Source organism: Dermacentor albipictus, chromosome 1 (genome assembly GCF_038994185.2).
Source record: "Dermacentor albipictus isolate Rhodes 1998 colony chromosome 1, USDA_Dalb.pri_finalv2, whole genome shotgun sequence".
NCBI lineage: Eukaryota > Metazoa > Arthropoda > Arachnida > Ixodida > Ixodidae > Dermacentor > Dermacentor albipictus.
This window is the reverse complement of record NC_091821.1, coordinates 515,479,795-515,504,574: the sequence shown is the minus strand read 5'-3', so window position 1 is coordinate 515,504,574 and position 24,780 is coordinate 515,479,795. Positions and strand designations below refer to the sequence as shown.

At 44.4% G+C, this 24,780-nt stretch overlaps 1 long non-coding RNA gene across 1 annotated transcript; it reads left to right on the top strand.

Annotated features, from left to right (window-relative positions):
* Nucleotides 1-466: 466 nt before the first annotated feature.
* On the top strand, nucleotides 467-24,645 carry LOC135906004 (uncharacterized). The gene is made up of 3 exons (XR_010565588.1): nucleotides 467-542; nucleotides 6,007-6,118; nucleotides 24,547-24,645. It is a non-coding gene; the product is annotated as an uncharacterized lncRNA (long non-coding RNA).
* The last annotated feature ends 135 nt before the right edge of the window (nucleotides 24,646-24,780 follow it).

Here is a 24,780-nt window from a genome sequence, read left to right as displayed (position 1 = left end):
TATAATCAGAAAGTGGACACTGACTAAACCAGTGGTGAATGTACTGTAACCCCAAAAAGCATTTGTAAAAAACATGCTTACATGCCGAGGCTTGCGCTCGTGCATTGGTTAAAAGAAAAATACAGAAATCGCAAGGACATGCGATATAGTAGGAGCACAAGAGCATGATACCCATTAGCACTACCGCCAACATTTACAAGTGTAACAATTACAGCATTCCAACTTGACAACCTGCAAAACAGACAGAACTTGCAATTCTGATTAGCATACAGGTAGGTATATATACATTTATGTTATTTGATGAAAAACCAAACGTGATGATAAGTTGTGGTTTCGTTTTCTACTTTTGAGCATGTGGTTCATTAACTATGTTGGGCATGAGTACATTCTGCCAGTTTCTTTTCTCCAGCCTTGCACAAGTGCATTTCTGTATATGGCACACCTGAGTATCCTCTTTTTCATTTTAGGAAAAGCCTCTCGAATGAGGAGGAAATACTTTAGATGTTTGCATTTGGCACACAAGTGAGGCCTCTTTTGCCTAGGTATGTGGATACCAGCCTAATGTGGCTCATAACAGCTTGCTTATTTTTGTAGACAGCTGTGCACTGCGTTCTGGCCATGGTACATGTAGTAATTCTGCTGCCACTGTTTTTATTTCGATGTGGCTATTGCCTGACTTGTAATGTTATTATATTCTGTGGAAAGGGCGCTTGCACAAAGCATGCATGCTAGCAGTCTTAGTAGTCCATAGAAAACATTCCATTACCAGATAGATGGTGGCAGTGATGAAGTAAGAGGGTAATAGCAGCTGGCCTTATTGTAACAAAATCACGACAGCAGTAACCGCGATTGTTGTACAACTTGTGTGCATTTAAAGAGAAGTAGAGACTTTGCATAAATGCGGCCTATATATTGGTTAGATGCCCCTAAGTGCCTGGTATAAAATTTGGCTTAGCTTATTGAAATGTATGTTGGCTTTAATGCAATATGTGCTTAGTGACACGAAATTATCTGCTTGGACTACCATATAGAAGGCTACATCATAGGAAACAAAAAGCAAGCCATGAGTAGTATTTGAACATTAAATGACGCTGGAGACAACATTGTGACAAAATGACTTCTTCATCGTCAGGGCAACAACTACTATTCTTAGCTGCATTTTCATGCATGTGTAGGTAACTCTTTTCCACCATCAGTAGGCGGAAAAGAATAAGCCGGTGTGGGGTTGGTAAAATAAAAAAAGAAAGGTAGACTGGAAATCAAGGGCAACAGTTGAAGGAGATATGCAATTATAAAAAAGGGGACAATAGGGATTATGTTCTTTCGAAAAATGGAGACAAAAATTAGAAACTGAAAAGAACTTTCATGCACAGGTAGACAGGTGGAGCCATTGAGTGTGCATGGTTAATTACATTACCATTATTCATATAATCTCTCCGGAAATGGAAAAAAAAGGAATAAAGGATGTGGGAGGGGAGATAATGTGGTCAAAGAAATGGACTTCTACCTATTAGTGTTCTGTTAACATTAGATATGATAGCTGCAAGCAAAGAACATGTATAGGCATCCCGTTCAAAGATAGAAAAAAATTAAGGCACTACATACCACAGAAACGGTAACAGTATGAAAAAAAAAAGTTGTTAGGCTGTGTAGGATGTTGAGATGGTTGAGGATGCCCTGTGACAAAGTACAAAGATGTATACAGAGCAAATAGAAGAAATAAATCAGTGTTGGGGTTATGAACACTCCTGGCATAACCAGGTGCAAGACCACAAAAACATAGTAATGTTAATAGTAGTCAGCATGAAGAAATAGTTGATGCTACTGCTTATATTTACACTACTGGTTTACTAGCTACCATGCAAGCGCTTTTCTCGTCCCCTATTGAGGGCTGGGGAGCGCCTACTAGTGTTGAGAATTGGGCAAGTTGGTATTGCATTTCCGAAACTGATACAGCGCAACAAGGAAATGAACAGCCGAGCTGGCCAAACGATGGAACGGAGTGTTGATTACTTCCTACTGTTTTGCAGACGGCACTGCGTTCCTTTTTTTGGCCAGCTCGGATGCTTCTTAATGTCATTGTTGTGCTGTACCAGCTTGAGGGGAGAGAGCTATGCATACATGAAAGCACTGCTCAGGAAAGCAGTTGCTACGCTGATGAAGACAAGACCCTTTGTCGACATGTTGTTCCGAATGAGATTCCTTGTCCGATTACTGCTCATTGCTTCAAGCCTTGATGTTTGCTAGAATTTCCGTCCTGTGTATGTAAACTTCTGCCCTGTTTGGATCTACTCATAGGTGTATGATAAGGCATACACGGAGGCCATGTTTTGATGCCATGTATATAAGGAATTGCTCATTGCAAACACAAAAAGTATGCATTAGACAGGCATCATTGCACACTTGTTTGAAAGGTTAAGTAATTAACGCTAATAAATGTTCTCTTACATTTTAGCAAAACATTTGCATTATGCATGACTGAATGTTCCCACTGCAATGATAGAAATGAAATAGCTGCTGCTATGGGAAATCAATCTGTAACCTTCCTAGAATGTCTGACCTTACAGTTGCCTCTGCTTATGCTAAATATGCACCACTTCAGTGGCTTGAGAGGTTGAGCAAAAAAGCTTTGCAATGACTTCAGGTAAGTTAATTTAATATACAGTGACATTCATGTGTCTGGCAAAGACTGCATATGCAAGGTACAGCCAGAGATTTTGTAAAGATTGCTGGGATTGTTATGCAGAGTTCAAATAGGGTGTGCTTATTTAGACATAGCTAAGCCTGTGCTGGTGCTATAGCACGTAATGTAGAGTACATATATTGTGGTAATTGAAGAGCTACGAGAACAATCTGGGCAATAGAGGAAGAACATACTCATGAGCCATTAGAACTAGACATTGAAAGCAATGGCAAGCAGAAGGAAGTGGATCGCAGTGTACAAACAATGAAAACTAGAATATGAGAATGAAATCAAGAGAAAAAAGCCACTGAAACCATGAACAAGAACTGTGACAGTGAGACAAAGATAGCAAAAGTGTTAGTTAACAACAGGAGTGTAGACATACTTGCGCTAAAGGGTAATGGTTTGATTGATCATCTACAAATATACCAATTGGCAATGAAAGGCTAGCACACCAGGTAAAGCATTCTATGTTGCAATTGTTCAGGAAAGGAAACTGTGTTCAAAGGTGTTGGTGTGGGACAAGTGAAACCTGAGGATAAGGACTTGGTGGCCATGTGTCGAAGATGAATTGACAAAATGTAAGTAATCATCATTTGAAAGACTTAGCAACAGCAGCGCTATATAATTACTGAAATACAGAAAGCTAGAAGAAATGAATAAAATACATACATTGACAGAACAAATGTGCAGCTCTAGTACTGAATACTTTTCTCGCTCTAACCTGCCTTAGGTTCTTTCAGCAGATGGGCTACTCATAACCCTGCTACAAGTGGACAGATCTGTAAGCTTGACCACATTGATCACACTGGACAGGCTAGATTGCAAAGCATACTTATAGTGAGCAGGAAATGCGGACCAGTTCTTATTCTAGGAGCACTTTTCACATGCTACATGCAGCAACATAAGTGAGATAATATCAGAACTGTTGTTAAATAGGTGTAACACTTCTGTAACTTATCACAGCATCGTGACAAGCCTGTAGTATATTGCACAGTACACCAGTTCAGCACGAGTAAAGCATTCTGAGACGTTCATAACGCCATGGTACAATACCGTTGCTGCAAGTAAGCAAAATGGGCCAAGCAGTCTAGGTAAGACATTGATAGAACAGTTCTTTTGCAAAAGACCCATGAACCGCAGACCCAAGGAAATTGTAAGGGAAGAGCAACATCTGTTACTTTGTTTCTATGCCAAAGACACCCACATTTGCTAATGTAGTGAATATCACAGTTGGGCTAAGTTATTCTCTGTCACCAAAGTGTAATGGAACACGTGAACCTACAAGAAAACAGGAATGGCGAACTCATAACATTGATTTAAACACTTTGCACCTCACACCAAGAAGACAACAAAAAAAGGGCCAAGAGCGAAAGCACTGCAATACCATGTGCAGACCTATTCTTATGTCTGCAGGGTAAAATGAAAGCAGACTGTAAATGTCCATTGTTGTTGTGTGTGCCTATGTGCTGGCATATTTTTGTAAATGTCATAGGTGTAGGAAAAATTGATGATGCGTAACCTAAGAAGGTTTCCAACTATTTACACAAAACAAGAACATTACACCCTTCACAACGTACATCACATCGAAATGGTGGTAGAAGTGCTGTGAAGGGGCACATAGGGGTAATGTGCATCGGTGATATGTAGTGAAGCTGTGGCATTCATGCAGAGTGCATGAAACATACATGCAACAGGCACTGAAAGTGCACCTTTGGAGCATGCATTACGTATAATCACATTACGGGTAGTGTTCAATACCGCAACAATTTATCTGCATATGTGTGAAGTAGCCTGTGCTGTAACTGATTCCTGTTGGGTCACGTGGGCATTGCCTAACACTCCACAGTAATACATGTACATGTATGCAAGTGAGATTGTCACTGTGACATCAAATCACATTTTCTGCCATGTGTGTAGCTGGAATAAAGAGGTGTCATGTGTCACAGACGAGAGTGTAGTGATTTGTGAAATTGTCGTCTGCAAAACGAACAACAAAGGAACAATCCAGTTTGTGCATTTCAATGGTGCAGCAGTCACTATAACAGCGTATCAGCCCCGTTAATGAGCAAGCATGGAAACATAGTGCACCAACCTAGTAAGCCTTCAATGGCCACAGTCTGACTATGGGGTGATAAATGGCTGCGTTCAACAGCCATCTTTATAAGGACTTGCATATTCCTTGCACCATTGCCTTATGCTGTCTGACATGACGAGATACAAAAACTGATGCGTAAGTTTAGCGCATTGTCTGCATGTTTTCTGTCAGATTTTTGTTACATGAACATATCAACACGAATGGCAGGCTAGCTAGTCGACCTTAAGTGTGAAAAGAAGGGCCATTGCATTGTCGATGCATTTATGTGTGAGGCCAATTGTTGAAGTGGTAGCTTATGTGTAACTTGCACACTAGTCGAATCTGACCTTTTCCACCAGTGTGAAACCAACACCTGGTCTGCATTTACTAAAACCTACAGTATGGCACTGGTGGTCAAACTTCTGTATGCACTATGCATGCACCTTCAAGTTGTCTGGCAAATGGTAGTTTGTAAACGCATCATGTTTAACTCTACATTGTTAAGAGCACCGCTGATCATGGCCTGTATGACACAGCCATGTTAGGTGCCTTTAATTGTTATAGTCCCATACCCTTACAGCTAGCTGTGTCCTCTCAGTGGCATTGCTCAAAGAGTGTACAGTTGGTGCTCGCAGCCGCTGATGTTCTGAGCATGCTTATACATGTTCCTACTGATGCAGGAATAGTATGCGCTTTGTCATGATATGCCTTAGGTACGCCCCTCTGCTCTGTTCTGTGATCCGACGGCCAATAGCTCACAGTCGAAGTGTTATGTATTTGGCCAGCATCACTTTTGTAAGGTTCATAATGTCTTGTGGTTCTGCATGGTAATGCGGCATTTGCTGAAGCATGTTGCTATTTCGGTTAGCAAACTCTTGGAATGCCTTGAATGTGAGTGTGTCAATACTTTCTTTGTGCACATCGGTGTGCTGACGCATGATGCGCTCACATGTGTGTAATGCAGCATGTACAAATTTAGAAGGGTCAATCAGGCCACCATTGTCTTTCAGAGTTGTCAACAAGCTGTGCACAGTGTCACACACAAGCAGAGCAACGCACTCTGCACAAGACAGATTCTTTGTCGTGCTTCTAACCACAAAACCACCAATGTACTGCACTTCTCCCAAGTATTCACTAAAAACAAAGCAATCACGATCGATAGCATCTACTATGGGAGTGGCTGTTGGTTGCCCAGTGCTGCAGTGTGTAGTGTTGCTCCCATCGACGTTGTCATTGCTTTGTACAGGGAGGAAGCCAGTGGCATGTGCCTGACTCCTGGGTAGGCAGATACCCTCCAGCTGTGGAGTTACGTTGGCATTTCTTGAAGATGCGACGACTGCATGGACAAGCGTCATTCGGTAAGCATGTCGGAACTGCGATCCCGATGGGTTATTGTTCCATCCACCCCGCTGCCTGATGTAGCTGAAATACATCTCTAGTGGGTCTTGGTTCAAGTGGCTGGTGCAGATGTACCTGTGAAGAAAAATAAGACAACTACTCAGACTTGTAAGGTTAGAGCGCACTGCATGTATTACTTCTGAACATGTATTTATCACTGTTTTGCGTCCATGGCTAACCATGCACCAACTAGCCCAAAAGCATACAAACACTTCCGTACATACAAATGCATTCGGTGGTAACTCCGCTAAACAGGATACCAGTAAGCTATCGCAGGAGACGAAAGATCTGATCAAGAAACGCCAATGTTACATGTTACCCTACATGTTACCCTACATCTAGAATAGAACTGGCAGAACTTTCGAAGTTAACAAGCGGAAGACAGCTGACATAAGGAAGCATAATATGGATAGAATTTAACATGCTCTCAGGAACGGAGGAAGCCTAAAAGCAGAGAAGAAGAAACTAGGAATTGGCAAGAATCCGATGTATGCGTTAGGAGACAAAGCCAGCAATATAATTACTAATACGGATGAGATAGTTGAAGTGGCTGAGGAGTTCTGTAGATATTTATACAGTACCAGTGGTACCAACCACGATAATGGAAGAGAGAATAGTCTAGAGGAATATGAAATCCCACAGGTAACGCCAGAAGAAGTAAAGAAAGCCTTGGGAGCTATGCATAGGAGGAAGGCAGCTGGGGAGGATCAGGTAGCAGCAGATTTGTTGAAGGATGGTGGGCAGATTGCTCTAGAAAAACTGGCCCCCCTGTATGCAGAATGCCTCACGACTTCGAGCGTACCCTAATCTTGGAAGAACGCTAACATAATCCTAATCCATAAGAAAAGGGACGACACCGACTTGAAAAATTATAGACCTATCAGCTTACTGTCAGTTGCCTACAAACTATTTACTAAGGTAATCGCAAATAGAACCAGGAACACCTTAGACTGCTGTCAAGCAAAGGACTAGGCAGGATTCCGTAAAGGCTACTCAACAATAAATCATATTCACACTACCAATCAGGTGATAGAGAAATGTGCGGAATATAACCAACCCTTATATATAGCTTTCATTGATTACGAGAAAGCGTTTGATTCTGTCGAAACCTCAGCAGTCATGCAGGCATTACGGAATCAGGGTGTAGACGAGCCGTGTGTAAACATACTGAAAGATATCTATAGCGGCTCCACAGCCACCGTAGTCCTCCATATAGTAAGCAACAAAATCCCAATAAAGAAAGGCGTCAGGCAGGGAAATACGATCTCTGCAATGCTATTCACAGCGTGTTTACAGGAGGTATTCAGAGACCTGGGTTGAGAGAAATTGGGGATAAGAGTTAATGGAGAATACCTTAGGAACTTGCGATTCGCTGATGATATTGCCTTGCTTAGTAACTCAGGGGACCAATTGCAATGCATGCTCGCTGACCTGGAGAGACAAAGCAGAAGAGTGGATCTAAAAATTAATCTGCAGAAAACTAAAGTAATGTTTAACAGTCTCGGAAGAGAACAGCAATTTACAATGGGCAGCGAGGCACTGGAAGTCGTAAGGGAATACATCTACTTAGGGCAGGTAGTTACGGCGGATCCGGATCATGAGACAGAAGCAATCAGAAGAATAAGAATGGGCTGGGGTGCGTTTGGCAGGTATTCTCAGATCATGAACAGCAGGTTGCCATTATCCCTCAAGAAAAAACTGTATAATAGCTGATTCTTACCAGTACTGACCTGCGGGGCAGGAACCTGGAGTCTTACGAAAAGGGTTCTACTTAAGTTGAGGACGATGCAATAAGCTATGGAAAGAAGAATGATGGGTGTAACATTAAGGGATAAGAAAAGAGCAGATTGGGCGAGGGAACAAACGCGAGCTACCGACATGTTAGTTGAGATCAAGAAAAATAAATGGGCACGGGCAGGACATGTAATGAGGAGGGAAGATAACCGATGGTCATTAAGGGCTACGGACTGGATTCCAAGGGAACGGAAGCGTAGCAGGGGTCGGCAGAAAGTTAGGTGGGCGGATGAGATTAGGAAGTTTGCAGGGACAACGTGGCCACAATTAGTACATGACCAGGGTTGTTGGAGAAGTATGGGAGAGGCCTTTGCCCTGCAGTGGGCGTAACCAGGCTGATGATGATGATGACTAAACTAATGTAACTGAGGTGTAGGCTGTTTACATGGAACAGAAATGTACTGCCAGTTGACAACATTTAGCCACAAATTCCATTTTTCATGACTACTGCAAATGCTAATTCCTTTTCCAAGCAAGGCACATCAGATTCATTCTGTGAATTTCTCTAAAGCATACAATCATCTGAATACAACGTTACCTTGCTATGGAAGCTACGCAGTTCAATCATTGCGCACATTGTATGAATCTTGCTAGCTGTTAATGCATTTCCTTGCAGTGGGTTGCCACATTTTGAATAGTGAGTTATATTTTTGTGATAAAGTTCATTCCAGTCATGCAATACAACTCACCAATTACTTAGTCGGTGAAACCTTTATGAATACATGTGCAGCTGAGTGGGATTGAGCGTATTTAGTGTACTCAGATTGGCAAATGAGGCAATGAAAGCCATTGCATGGGCAGCTATAGTTCACATGTATGGTTAAACTATAATTTTCTCTTCTTGGAATTAAACTGCATGCTTAGTGATTTCACTTTCCTTCGTACCTGCACAGCTCTTTGTCAAATAGTTTTGTTGATAGCGGGGATACACTCTTGAGGGTGAATGCCAGAGAAATGACCGACATCCTTCATCCGTCTTCGACCACTGGCTTTCTTGACCCTAGTCTCAAGCCCAACAGTTCTCTTCCGGTGAGTTCTATGAATTCCTTCTGGTAGTGCAACGTAGATGGTCACAGAGGAGACTTGAAACCTTTCGCAATAGGACTCCTGGAGTTGAGCGTGTCAAATGTCCTGGAAGGAAAGAGGTAGTTAATGCAGTTTATGAACCCTAGTGTTACTTGCTTCATAGTCTACCTTGCATATTCCATTCACGAGGCAGTTTGCATCTACGGTCATTTGGTGCATGCACTGCTTTCACATTGCCAAACAGAAAAAATTGTTTTTTTTTATTTGTGTCAAGCTTATAGACATAGAACGTGTGGGTAATTTTTCACTACATGCTACTGTCAGCGTTAAAATAATTTCTTACTTGGGCCAAAAAATAATGAACAATTTCATCGACAGTGCTTCGACACGTTGCTAAGCATTTGCGACAGAACTTTTTCGCAAGCCACGCCTTACATGTTACGAAATGACAGTTTCTCTTTTAAGTATTGCTCATGTTTTACCCTTTTTGGCGCATTAGAAACTCTGGAAAAATAAAATATCGCAAGAGGTACTGTAAAAACTGGTCTCCAGTGCTCGAAGCACTTCACCGACCAAACAATAAAAATTTGTACTTTGGCTGACTCGACAACCAAACTATTAACGGACAGCAGCAGTGAAGACATAGTCTCCTCAGTTGGTATGCTTTGATCAGATTTGATCAAACATCTGTACACGCTAAGGTTTGATGTTTGCATTTGGCTGATATCAAGTGTACATTTACTTTTTTCCCCCTGTTCACTGCCCATAGGAGCAATCCTTACTGTCATGTGGAGTTTTCCCTGAAGAGCACTCGTTCAATCTCAGACTGGCAGAAGTTTTGCGAATAGCCTTATTTGTCGCTATTAAACACTGCCTGTGGAAATGCCTTTATTCATTACTTTGAAGTACCGTACAATACTGGAGAAATACTGTACAGCCAGAGCCAGGCTTAGGCATATTGGTTGACCACCTCGCTTCTACGTAAAAGTGGATCGAACAAAACAGTCAACTATGACGAGGCTTTGGTCATGCTCCCCAACCTGACAATTATTGCGTGGAGTACGTAAGGGTTGCTCGTCTGACTACTGCAGTTAGTAAAAACAGATGCTCCTAGCACCATGGCTGGTTATCCGTTTCCACGTCTGCAAAGCCACAACCCCCCCCCCCCTTTAGCTTGGGCATTGCTATAGGTAATGTTCACGACAGCAAATGTGGATATTTTTTTCTCGCGGCGTGTAACGTGCAGAAGCTAGAAGCTGGGAGCATATATTTATGTTCTGTTTACTCTAAGTGTATGTGCTAAAAGTACCTGATAATCTTTTTCATTCATGACTCTAGTGGTGCTTCTTTTAGGTTAGGTTAACTGATCTCAAGAAACTATCGGCAATTCCTTCTGGTTTATCTCCATTCAAAACAGTATTGATTTGTATAAATTATAATGTATAATGGTATATGTATATATATATATATGTGTGTGTGTGTGTGTGTGTGTGTGTGTATATATATATATATTGTAATGAAGCAGACGCGCCCCTGTGTATGTGCCGTCTGAAGAGGAAGACGAAGGGCCGTGCCGTGATCTCGAGCGACCCCGTGCTTCGGACAGCCCTTGCAGTGCCTTGTTTTGCCTAGCGTTCCACAACGTCGTGAACGAGAATAAACCTCATCGCATTTGGTGGAGGTTGCTGAGATCCTTCGCCTCGTCCTGGAGCTCCGCACTCGAACCCTGCCAACAAGATCGCCTTGCACTATGCCTGATCCCGCCACCTCGTTGCCCGCCCCACCGGCTGCCACTGTCATCTGTGCCGGCGTCCCTCGTCAGCGCGACCCACCCATTTTCAGTGGGACCGCCGAACACGACGTGGAAGACTGGCTCTCATCGTACGAACGTGTAAGTGCCCATAACCGATGGGATGACCAGTCTAAGCTGACCAACGTGCCGTTCTACCTCGCCGACGTAGCAAAACTTTGGTTCTTCAACCACGAATCAGACTTTACAAGCTGGTCCGCCTTTAAGACTCTGTTTGCAGAAGTGTTTGATCGCCCAGCTGTGCGTACGCTACGCGCTGAACAGCGTCTACGCCAGCGCGCACAGCAGCCTGGTGAAACATTCCCCAGCTACATCGAGGATGTTCTCGATTTGTGCAAGCGGGTCAATCCCAGCATGTCCGAGGATGACAAGATCAAACACATCCTCAAGGGCATCGAGGACAGCGCATTCCAGATGTTGCTGGCCAAAGGCCCAACTAGCGTATCCGTCCTCATTAACCTCTGCCAGAGCTTTGACGAGCTGCGCCGCCAACGTTCCATCGCCCGCCAGAACATCCAGCACGCCGATTCCGTCTCCAGCATCGCGGTTTCTACCGAATTCACCAACTCGACCCTCTCGCAGCATATCAAAGATTTTATCCGTGAAGAGGTGGCCAGGCAGCTCTCGCTGCTGCCTCACAGTGACGCACCTACGGCAGCTTTGCCTCCAACGCTGCAGGAAACCATCCGAAATCACATATCTGAAGCGCTTCCTGCAGCTCCTACAACCCCCCCACCCAACCCTATGAGTGTGCCGCTGGCCCATACCAACTTTGCCAACCACCCTACGTCGCTGCCGCTCAGTTATGCAGCCGTGGTTGCACGGCCACCTGCGCAGACCGCTTCCTTTCCATCGCCCATGAATCCGGCTTCATTTCAAGTTGCCCGACCGTCACCACACTTTTTTCGTCCCACCGAGACGTGGCGCACTCAAGACAACCGGCCTATCTGCTTCGCCTGCGGCATTGCTGGCCATGTGGCACGCTTCTGTCGCCGCCGCGCCTCAACTGCGTCTCCCAGCTTTGAAAGGCCCCGCTACGCACCACAATACGCCGCCACGCCTCCATTATCACCGCGACGTCTCGACACTGATCGCCGGTTGGAAACTCGGCGTTCCCCTTCCCCTCGTCGGCGTTCGATTTCGCCCCTGCGTCGTCGAGTTCCCACTGAAGAGGGAAACTGACTGCTGCAGTTCCTGAGGCAAGAACTGCAAATACGTCGATTTTCTCAAGACCTCAATCTTCGCCGCAAAATGTAATTACCCTTTTTGTAGAGGGAGTACCAGCAGTGGCACTAGTCGATACCGGAGCAGCCGTTTCCGTCATTCACGAGGGCCTTTGCCGCAATCTACGAAAAGTGACTACAGCTCGCTCTGGCCTGGTGCTCGCCACTGCCAGCGCGCAGCGAATCCACCCTTCAGCTGTATGCACGGCCCGTGTCGTCATCAACGACGTTCTGTACATAATCGAGTGTTTCGTGCTACCATCGTGCTCTCACGACCTCATCATTGGTTGGGATTTCCTGTCACGTCATCATGCTGTCATTGACTGTTCACGTGCAGAAGTGTCGCTTTTACCACTATGTGAATCACTGCCGACCAGCTCTCCTCACTTTGCCGACAAACTCACTGTTGATGCCGACACAGCCGTACCTCCTGAGTCGTCGATGGCTGTTGTCTTGTCGTCTGATTCCGCATCTGACGCCACCGTAGTGTTCACGCCGTCCGATGTGTTTGCTCAACGCAAGGGCATTGTTCTTCCGTTTGCCGTGCTTACTGTAACCTCTGGCTCAACTGTGATGCTGGTCAACAACTACTACCAGTACCCGATCAGCCTACTGCGTGGAGAGACGGTAGGATACTTTCAAGCGGTCGACTACGTCGACGACTTCGATGTTCCTGCCGCCTCCCTCCGTCACCTTGACGCCATCGCTTCGGTCTCCGGCTCATCACCTTCAGTGGGTTTTGACAAGGCCATCGACCCTGCACTTTCCCCATCTCATCGCCGCCAACTTCTCGCTCTCCTTCACAAGTTTGTCTCTTCTTTCGACTGTCATCAGACGTCACTGGGCCGTGCCACCGGTGTTTCTCACATCATCGACACTGGTTCCCACTCCCCCTTGCGACAGCGCCCGTATCGTGTCTCTGCCGAAGAGCGCCGAATCATCACGGAGCACGTGGACGACATGCTCCAACGTAAAGTCATCCGTCCCTCTCAAAGTCCTTGGTCTTCACCTGTCGTATTGGTGAGGAAAAAAGATGGCTCCATTCGCTTTTGTGTCGACTACAGACGCCTAAACAAGATAACGAGGAAAGACGTTTATCCTCTGCCTCGAATCGATGACGCTCTCGACTGTTTACAAGGCGCAGAATACTTCAGTTCCTTGGATCTGCGCTCCGGGTACTGGCAAGTTCCCATGGCCAAGCCTGACCGTCCGAAAACCGCATTCGTTACACCCGATGGCCTCTACGAATTTAACGTCATGCCCTTCGGGTTGTGCAACGCGCCTGCTACTTTTGAGCGTATGATCGACACCATCCTTCGTGGCCACAAATGGAAGACCTGTTTATGTTACCTCGACGACATCGTCGTCTTCTCAACCGATTTTCCGACGCACCTCGCTCGCCTGCATGACATTCTGACCTGTCTCGCCTCTGCCGGTCTACAGCTTAACCTCAAAAAGTGCCGCTTTGCTGCAAGCAAGCTAACCATATTGGGTCACGTTATCTCAAAAGACGGCGTCCTCCCGGATCCAGACAAGCTCCGCGCTGTTGCAGAGTTCCCAAGGCCCACGTCTATCAAAACCCTCCGAAGTTTTATTGGCTTATGTTCTTATTTTCGTCGCTTCGTACGCAATTTCGCATCCATCATGGCGCCTTTGACAAGTTTACTTTCCGCCAGTAACGGCATAGCAGCATGGTCACCTGAATGTGATGCAGCATTTCAGCAATTGCGCCACTTGTTGACCTCACCACCGATTCTTCGCCACTACGACCCTGATGCTCCCACGGAAGTCCATACTGACGCCAGCGGAGTTGGCCTTGGCGCGGTCTTAGCGCAACGGAAAGCTGGCTATGATGAATACGTCGTCGCTTATGCGAGCCGTACTCTAAAGAAAGCAGAATTAAATTACTCCGTCACAGAAAAGGAGTGTCTAGCGATCATCTGGGCATTAAGCAAGTTTCGCCCATACCTTTACGGCCGTTCTTTCGCCGTTGTTACTGACCACCATGCCCTTTGTTGGCTTTCTTCCTTGAAAGACCCGTCTGGACGCTTGGGACGTTGGGCGCTTCGCTTGCAAGAGTACGACATCCACGTCATGTACCGCTCTGGTCGCAAGCACTCCGACGCTGATGCGCTCTCTCGCTCCCCACTGACGCCTGATTTGGCGTCGTTGTCAGCTTCCTCGTCCACCCTGTCACCGTTCCCCATCCCTGACATGCTCACAGAGCAGCGCAAGGACCCATCCCTTGCAATGTTACTCGACTACCTTGCTGCTCCGTCTGATGTCCCTTCGACACGAGCACTGCGTCGCCAAGCAACCCACTTCTCAGTGCGGGACAACATTCTATATCGCCGAAACTACATGCCCGACGGACGCAAATGGCTCCTCGCTATACCTCGTCATATGCGCTCTGACGTCTGCGCGTCTTTTCACGCTGACCCCCTAAGCGCTCATGCCGGCGTCCTCAAAACTTACACAAGGTTGCGTCAGCGCTATTATTGGAGAGGCATGTACAACTTTGTGCAAAAGTACATTCAGTCTTGCACTACATGCCAACAAAGCAAAACACCTACACAGCGTTTCACAGGACCGTTGCAGCCGCTGCCATGCCCGTCTCGTCCGTTCGACCGCGTCGGCATCGACCTCTACGGCCCGTTTCCATGCAGCGGGCGTGGAAATCGGTGGATTATTGTCGGCGTAGATCACCTTACTCGCTACGCTGAGACTGCAGCACTGCCAGCAGCGACCGCCCGTGACGTTGGTTTTTTCATCCTTCGCAATTTTGTCCTTCGCCACGGTGCTCCCCGAGAATTACTGAGTGATAGGGGCCGTGTCTTCCTGTCGGAGGGCATCCAAGCCCTCCTCGCTGAGTGCAGGATAATTCATCGCAAATCGACCGCGTACCATCCCCAAACCAACGGTCTTACCGAGCGCTTCAATCGCACACTTGGCGACATGTTGCGGATGTATATTTCATCCGACCACTCCAACTGGGACACCGTACTCCCCTTTGTTACGTTCGCGTACAACACCGCGACGCAAGCGACCACCGGCTTTTCCCCCTTTTTCCTTGTGTATGGCCGTGAGCCATCATGCCCTTTGGACACCATACTGCCGTAACAACCTGACGCTACAGAGTATACTCCGCTTTCCGAAGTCGCCAAATATGCTGAAGATTGCCGTCAGCTGGCACGTGCCCTGACTAATGAGACTCAAGAACGTCAAAAGACAAGACATGACCGTGCTCATCAACCACCGCCCAACTTTGTTCCTGGTTCACTTGTGTGGCTTTGGATACCAGCCAACATTCCTGGCCTTTCTTCCAAACTCCTGGCGCGTTATCACGGTCCATACCGTATAATCGAGGCCACTTCACCGGTCAACTACATCGTCGAGCCGCTCACCGTGTCACCAGACCTGCGTCGTCGTGGGCGAGAGACAGTACATGTCAACCGCCTGAAACCGTACTACGACCCGCTCATCTTCTCCGCGCCCTGAGTCGCCAGGATGGCTACGCTTAGCTCCCGGGGCATTGTAATGAAGCAGACGCGCCCCTGTGTATGTGCCGTCTGAAGAGGAAGACGAAGGGCCGTGCCGTGATCTCGAGCGACCCCGTGCTTCGGACAGCCCTTGCAGTGCCTTGTTTTGCCTAGCGTTCCACAACGTCGGGAACGAGAATAAACCTCATCGCAATATATATATATATATATATATATATATATATATATATATATATATATATATATGTATATGTACATATGATACACCTTCAAGTTAAATGTTCGAGCATCAAAGCACCTAAATTACCATATTTCAAGTGGAATGGAAGGAGTTCCTTTTTTATTAGCTGTCTTTTGTCATTGCGGGTATATGACTTGTCCAGTTTCTGTTGCAAGCATTTGGCATATTCTGTAGTCTGCTATGTATATATGGAGCACGCTGATAAAATGATGTCTATACCTGTGGCTCGTCATGCTGTTAAATTGATGCATCTCTATCTGGAACAGTGATTTAATCAGCATGACATGTACATGGAATGATATTCTAGTGAATGAAAATGTTTACAGCTTAATTAGCACTAGAGTATAATGTGTGGTGTGCACAGGATTGTGTAGACAGTAGCAGTTCCCACCAGTGCAGAAGTGAAATTGAAGACAAAAAAGAAAATGCAAATGTTTCCACCCACACTCCTCAGACATCATCAGATACGACCGCACAAATGTACCTCTGCCCGGGGCTCTTTCATAGCTTGCCTAAGTGAAAGGCAAGAGTCCGCATCTAATGAAATGGTTGCTAAAAATTTGGGCTCAATGATTTCCTCGAGAAAATTTTGCATTATATTCCTTCCAGTAATGTGCAAGTGCATACTCAGCCACTGGAGTGGGATAATTGTTACGTTGGTCACCCCTCATTGCTGGAAAGGTTTGTGAGCACTGTTAAAATTTAATGGCCTCTTTGGTGGTACAGTGCTGTCCTACTTATGGTGGAATCCAATATCTGGAGTAGGGGGAAGTAGCAGTCTCGTTTTGCACATGCAAACTAAAGTTGTTTTTCTCGGCTGCGTCAGAATGTCAAAGCATCGTGAAGTATAAGACACCATCATTTGGATAAGATTTATACAAGTTGAAGAGCTAAAGTCATTTCTCAAGCATCACGTACTCCTGAACTCCTGAACTAGCAATGTTTGATAAATTCAAGCTTGAGTGCGTGCATTGGATGAAATACGTGGTGGTTTGCCATCGTGATGGTTGTCTACGGTAATCGATTTAGTCATGATTGCACACTTTTGTATTCAGTGGTGTTTAATTCGTTTATTCCCTCAAGGCCCTAGGCAGTGCACAATAGGCTGTGTTGAGAAAGGTAACCAAACCGAAGAGAATGGGTAGGAGGTAACCTTCCTACATACTGTACATTTTTACTGGTTGCAAAAAAAAAGACAAAGAGAGGCAGTGTATGTTACAGAAAGACACTTGCGACACTTGGTTGACAGTGTAAAGTAAGATTGAACGTGAAAAAAGAGACATTTATTAGACACTCATTTTTCATGATGGAAACTGTTCTGCTTCATGGTTGGTGTTCCTATAATATGCGTTTATTCTACCATTATGATTTCATTTTTCTAGTTTCATTCTCACAATCTTTTTACCATTACACCATCAGACTAAACAGGATCACACAGAGTATGTGCTTCATTGCGTAGTTGATTAGAATGTACGGAAAGATGAAGTTCGTACCGATCAATCATGCTGATGAACTCAGCAGTTCCATGACATGCATGAAACTGAGGTTCACCAAGTTCTAAAGCAAAAGCAAGCGCTTTGCTTACTGAGGCACTGAATGTCTGTGCTGCCAGCTTGACTTTCATGATCTGGAAGCAACAAAAAAACCTGTACTACATGGGCACACCGCTCTTGAACTACATACCATATCTATTTTTGCAAAATCACAAGCAACTAACATTGCACGCATATCTTACCTGCCTGTAGTACTCCACATGAGCCCGGGACAGCTTGTTGCCTGCTCGGAAACCTTCTCTTTCTTGCAGCTCATGAAGAAGGACAATGTATTTCCATTCAATTGCCAGCAGTGAAAAAATGCATCGGGTTGTAATTGAATTCACTGAAATGTCTACGCGCATCCATTTGTGGCCAGGTTTTCACATTCAAGTGTGTCTGATATTCTGCTAGCAAGCCACTGAACTTGTCATGTGAAATTATCTTGGGTGTCTTCATGGTTTGATATCCGGTTATTGTGGCAGTGATGAAGGTCAACTTGCACAAGTAGGTTGCCCTGCAATGTCAACTGTCAGTTCACAGGCTGCCTTTCACATGTGCAACTGGTTCCTCACATATTTGTGCATGCGCTACATTCCACAGCACTGATTTATTTATAAATGTGGATGCCAAAGACGTCACAAAAATACAAAAATGTTTCCAATGACTTATGAGTGTGGAGGATGCCCAAAATTATTGAAGTACACCTTCTAAAATCTGCGTCAATTTTATTCACATTAAATGAGCTTACGACAAAAGGTGCTTTCCATGCGGAATTGGCAGCATCAGTGCACGTGTCAATTTTATCACAAATAAACCATGACTTTGAGGCTATTTTCTTGGGACAGTTTTAAAGCGCTCTTCTATTATTTACTATACATGATCTTGAACCATGAATTGTCTTATGGGAAATACTTTCCACAACCAATTGAAACAAGTTGTAAAATAAATAACAATCATTGGGAAGCCAGTACATATCAACATAAACACAGTGAAAGGTAACTGCAACACAATTGGTGTACGTGGAAACGAGGTACCATGACGTTGCCCAGCCACGACACTGACAGTTCTAGCAGTTGTGGGCCAAAATAATGCGGACAAAGACTGCCTAAAATAAATATATTGGGATAGCTTGAAGGAACACATCAGTAGCTGACATTTGATAAGCACTGATAGTCCCTTGTCTCTTATCTGTACACATTGCAATACCTTTGCTCCTCTTTTTTTCCGCGGAAGTTTTGTTCTGAAGCTGGTGCAGTTCCACCTGTCCGGGTAGATTACCTAAAGAGATGGGCATATCACATGCAGGAGAAATGGCAAGGCGCATTCCATAATGGTTAAAGTGATTGTAAAATAATTGACTGTGATTTCATACTTTTAGAGTGTGAACTGCAGTTGTAGATTTAAAGCTGGTTAAAGTTGCAGCCTACTATACACATAGAGAAACTAGCTGTAGCCTCAAAGTATTATTTTCTCATTGAAAGGTTCTATGAAAGACATTGACATTTTACTCGTTTTTCCGAAAGCCTCCCTCATGCAAAACCTGTTCGCTTCAGGAACAAGTTCGTTAAATCGAGTTCAGCCAAGTTGGATTCCTTATTTCGGGTTTATGACAACATTGAACTGTACAGGGACTTGCAGGACAATGGAAGTTGCTTCATAAGATCAAGAACTTTGTAAAGTCGGGTTTCGTTAGATCAAGTTTTAACTGTAGTTACTATCTGAAATATATGTGAATCACAAAGAAGGATGCTTTTTGTACAAGGTGGTTACACGTTTAGCGTGAAACAATTTCCTGTTGGTCCTGATCATGAGGTGTAAGAATTGGACATCCATTTTGTATTCAGTTCATAGCTACCATCCCTGCATCAAAAGGAGAGTGCCTATATACTTTCATGCCTTTAATGCCTCTAATATGGTGGCACTGTCACGTTACAGTCCATACGCATAATTATTATGTTGCATGAATTATAACTCTTACCCCATATGTCGCACTCCATAGAGTTTCGTCACCCAAAAGGTTCCTGAGTAGTTTGAGTGCGTGGCACGCATCAAATATCACGAAGATTTCTTCCTTATCCTGCGGGTGTGGTAACGATGTTCTTAAGTTTTCAAATGTGAGCTCATGCACCCGGCACCCAAAAGCTTCACCATTGCCACATTGGCCATAAGGCAGTCACATACGACTGCTGTCACCTTCAGTCCGCATTCATCTATGCAGTGGATGGCTTCGAACAGCAAATTTTTAAGAACTTCTTCTGAAAGTCCAGCATTCAGGAAGTATCCAAAGGGCATCTTCCACGGCGCTGCCAAGCCTACCACCATAAATACAAGTGCCTCTGTGGCAAGGGGGCTATTGTCTGCCTCGTGAGGTTCCTGGCCATTTCCGAGATCCACAAACTCTATCAGCCGCCCGCTTGAATGGTCTAGTTGACATGCTTTCTTTATGCTCATTCAATGAAGAAGGATGGAGCACAGGCGCCCTCTTGGCGTGTCATTCTTGTGCTGCTCTTTGGGTGATGTTAGCACTTCAGCTGTGAAGCCAGGCCAGCCTCCTACAATGCTGAGGCACTGCCGTATGGATTGCTCACTAGGCATCGCAAACAATGAACTCATGTATTCATATGCACTAGGAGAGTAATAATGTAGTGTCGTGGCAAATTTTTTCATTTCCATGCTGTACCTCCTGCCTCGAGGCTGCTCGGTTGCATTTTTGCACCAATTACTCAATATTTCGACTGGCAGGTTTCCAAATTGTTCCAGCTTTGTCTGTGCCTCCTCTGTAATCAAAGATTTGCTCCTCATTTCGTCAATCATGCCCTGCAGGGTACGGCTTCGCTCACAATAACGGTTTGTTCTTGCTTCAAGCACTTTTATCTTCTTTCTGGCTTCCTTGAGGGACTCTCCCAGCCGCTTTGCCTTTGTCGTAGGGCTTTCTTTTGTGGAGTATGTGTGGTCCTGATTGGTAATGGTTTGAACAACCTGTGGATTTGGATGGGGGGGGGGGGCCTTGGTGTGGTGCATAGTCTTCACTTGTACCTTGGTCATCCCTAGCCTGCCTGCTTCCTGATGCAATGCCTTGCACCTGCATCACAATAGATTACACATCAGCTCGCTTGTCACCTTTCTTACATTTCATGCTTACCTCTGCACGCTCGCATGGTGTCTCAGTGTTGTTGCAGGTATCAGCTACAATACCTACTGTAGGGGCCTCTTCTGCTGCAATGTAGTCAGCTGGTATCCCCTGCGTGAGTTGTAAGGTAGATGTTTCTCATTACACCTCTGACCAGTATGCAAGCTACAACTTCAGTAAAAAATGCCGTTGGAGGTTTCACATTAGCAACACTAAAGCATCATTCAAGTGCAGATGCGCAAACATTACAAATTATATGTGCGAACTGAATTATCCTTACTATTCGCTTCTGCAGTTCACTCTTGGCAGTTGTGGAATACAGTACACTTGCGTTCATTTGACTCGGGCAATACGATTCTGACCAAAGGTCTCGGCCTGATATCTTGCATTTCATTGGGGCCAACCTTCTGTTATTTCGATCCAAAAATTGACCTTTGCCAGATAATTATAGAACTTCACCAGTAAGAATGCACACATCTGACCCCTATGGTGTCCCCTCAGTAGTGCCTCCTTAGTGGCACTTTCTGCATCAGAGGAGCTTAGGGGACAGTGAGTGTGTTGAACACACAACATCTTTCCTAAAAAGTGCCTACTGCACTAGGAAAATTTACAGGCGGTAACAGCAGCCCACAATGTCTCATTATGGTATTTACTGGATTCCAATGTATGCCTTTTTTTTCTAGAAACTTTCGTCAAGAAATGTGTTCATGTTTCAAGTGGGCACAAAACCAAAACCACCTTCACGGAAGTCGTAACCTTTACAGTATAAGATGGACGTGTTGTAGCAAAGGTGGTATTAGAAAACTAGAAATGAATGCACAACGCACAATAGTTCCTTGCATATTTTTCTTGCTGTTAAGGAAGTGAGTAAGCTTTTGCTTTCTACTTTGTTTGAGAGCTTTCATGTAATTTCTACGTTGGTGTTCTGCTTCAGACGGAAATAGTGGCTGTGCTTTTGTTTTGAGGGCATGTTGTCATAGGGAACCTAATGTCAAAAAATCAGCTGTGCGTTTTATGTTTTGTTTGTGGAAATTCTGCCGTTGAACCGGCCAAATAATTCAATGAGTGTTGTCGGCCCTACAAGGGTTGAATTTATGGAAGCCTCCTGTATTGCTTTCATTCTTAGAACAAGGATCCGAAACATCTTTTGCAGTTGACTGGGAGAAAGGCTGAGGCATCTGAAGAATTGTGCATGATTGCACCAAAGGAGAACCACAGATGTGGCATAGCTGAACTAATTGCTGACCGAACACATGCAGTAGATTACCTATGCAAGTAGTGTCCACTTGTTTTACAGGCGCACATTTTCTTAGGCTGTCATACGAATTTTGTGTACACATTTAGACAGACCTACTTATTACTTGGGCATTACACCTGACCAGTTACATTACTGACAAAACAAGCTGTAGGAGGCAATTTATTATACATTTCTCTATCTCTTAGATGTGGTTCTGAGCGACCTCACAGAACTACTGCTCAATTCTTCGCTCACTCAACCATACAGACTTCTGTGAAATAAGTTAATGCTTTTGGCCGTTGAATGCTAATGCTTTTGTGTGTCTGATAAGTGACTCATGTACATCCATATATGCAATGATCATACAGAAGTATTTTTAGGGTCAAACATTGTGCAATTTTATCTTAAAATAATTTACAAATTTGTCAACCTTTTCAAGAAATGTAAACGTTTGTAGGTATTCGTTAAAATTAGTCATTCAAGTCTAAATGGCTAAGGAGTGAAGGTTGCCAGGAAGAAGTCCACGAAATGCTGCCTCACTAATTGAAACAGTAATTCTATGGCTCAAGAGCAATGTCCACATCTAATGTTTACACCAGAGAATCGCCTATATAAGGTTCTTCACTTTTTCAGTGGCCCTATCAGGAGTGCCTTATTCGAACCCAGCAACTATGGTGATGCATTGAGTAACCGAATTCTTGCGTACAATGTATTGATTCACAACAACACTGCCCTTCCCTGCAGCGCATACATCGAGCGAGCTTCTGGCGTTGCTGCTGGTGCCTTCACAGGAAATAGAGGGTACAAAACAAAAGCAAATTATAATACCACAGCAATTGTGTCGTGTGCTATTGCTACACAAAGCAGCGTTACTGAGGATAGTCAGCGTGCGAGGGGTTTCAGTTGACGTACGGAAACTGCGAGGCCAACTTCTATTTAGCGTATTTGTGCAGCGTTCGTCAAGGGATAAGAAAAGAGCAGATTGGGTGAGGGAACAAACGTGCGTCAATGACATTTTAGTTGAAATCAAGAAAAAGAAATGGACATGGGCAGGACATGTGATGAGGAGGGAAGATAACTGATGGTCATTAAGGGTTACGGACTGGATTCCGAGGGAAGGGAAGCGTAGCAGGGGGCGACAGAAAGTTAGGTGGGCAGATGAGATTAGGAAGCTTGGAGGGTCAACATGGCCACAATTAGTACATGACTGGGGTAGTTGGAGAAGTATGGCAGAGGCCTTTGCCCTGCAGGGGGCATAACCAGGCTGATGATGATGATACTGTGGCGTTAGTAGAAGTTTGGAGGGAAGTACTGGTAAAGAAAGATATTAGTTTCGATTATTCAATTTTATAGGGGGGCAACTGGTCACTGCAATCAAGCATAAGTTTGATTGAAATAATTCAAACTTTTTATCTGTGACATGTACACGTCTGAATGCAGCACATGTAAAATTGGCCCTACAAATTAATCTTTTCTACAACCCTGCAGCTAATGCATCCTTGTTGCTTTGTACTCACATCATACTACTATTTCATAAGTTCAACAAATAAGCCCTCAATATGTTGTTTTACGAATTCCTGAATAAATCGCTCCCTGTTCAAAACCGGATTAGGCCAAATCTAATATTAGATGTTACTTCCACTAGAAGAACACCTTTCTGTGGTGCCATTGAAGAAGAAATCATTAAAAATGTGGCACTACTATTGGTCCAACTTTATTATAGAATGCCTTCCTCCTGACCTTGGGGTACACCCTGCTAACTTTTTAAAACTCTAGTTATACACGTTATTATACTCTGTGTAATCTTGTTTTAATAATCATGTGTGATGTGCTTTTGAAATTCTCCTATTTACATATTTTTTTACAGTTTCGTAACTGTTACGCACAGTATGATACTTAGCCCTGGCTCTGCCTCAAGGAAATGTTTTCCTGGTTATCTGTATTAGCTAGAGGCCCTTCCTTATTGCTCCATGTATTTCATTCCTCCATCTATACACAGTTCCTAGCTGAAGTTATTTCTCATCTAAGCTTATGTTATCTGACTTTAAAAACAAGGAGATGCCTCTTGTGATTCAGTAATCATGATATTAAACTTCAAATCGCACTGCGTACAAGAATGTTTTAAATCAAACTTTCATATGACTGTTTCAAAACATCCTAGGTGCAGTGTGGCTTTATGCCAAAACTTACACATCACAGGACCTCTGCTGTTTGAAATTGGCCCTGCCTTTTCACCCGACTTGTCGGCATGTATGGGATGAGTCTCCATTAAACTGTTGTGTGTTATCACTTCTCTTGAAGCCAAAAGTATCTCCCTCACTTTTTTAATAACTTGAATATGGTTCATGTGAGATGCCTAGGATGGGATAATTTCGCAATAGAGCCTCAGTGTATGCTTTGTGCGGTGATTGTCACCGCTTCACTAGCTTGAAATCCCGCAAGGTTACACATGCTGTCTCTGTGACACTACCAGTGGTATGAAGGCACATGTCATTTGACGTGCGTTTATAACTGGTGAAATCAAAGGAACCTTTCATTCTTGGTTGTGTGCCTGAGCAGTTGGAGCTTTGTGCCTACGTTATTGGATTGCAACGTATCTACAAATAAAGAAAAGGAGACAAACATTGTGTCAGTACTCGTTCACTATTCTTGATCCGATCGGGCAGTTTATTCCCTGATAAGTTCATGCGCATGAACACAGTGCATTCAAGACAAAAACACAGCAATATCAAATCATTGCTGGGGCATACTGTATGGGACTGCCATATTTTGCTGCGCATTTGCATTGTGCAACATGTATTCATCATTTTTACTCTTTCATGTTACTTTTCCTCTTTGTTGCTGTTACCTGCTGTTAACATTCTTTTTGCATTTTTTCCCATGTTTCTGCAGGACCTGAGGGAGACTGACGTTCTGGGATCTGCTACCGTTCACTTCCTTGCTATGCAGTGAAAACTATATTGAAAGTTGAAATAAACAGACATATTTCTACCCTCGTGTTGTCACTGGCTGGTTGAAACCAAGTCGGCACTGCCCCTTCACGCAGTTGGCGTCGTTGTAGACCACCCCAAAAGTTAGATGCCTCGAAGTGGGTGGAGCATAGAGCATGACGTCTGGTTGGTGCAA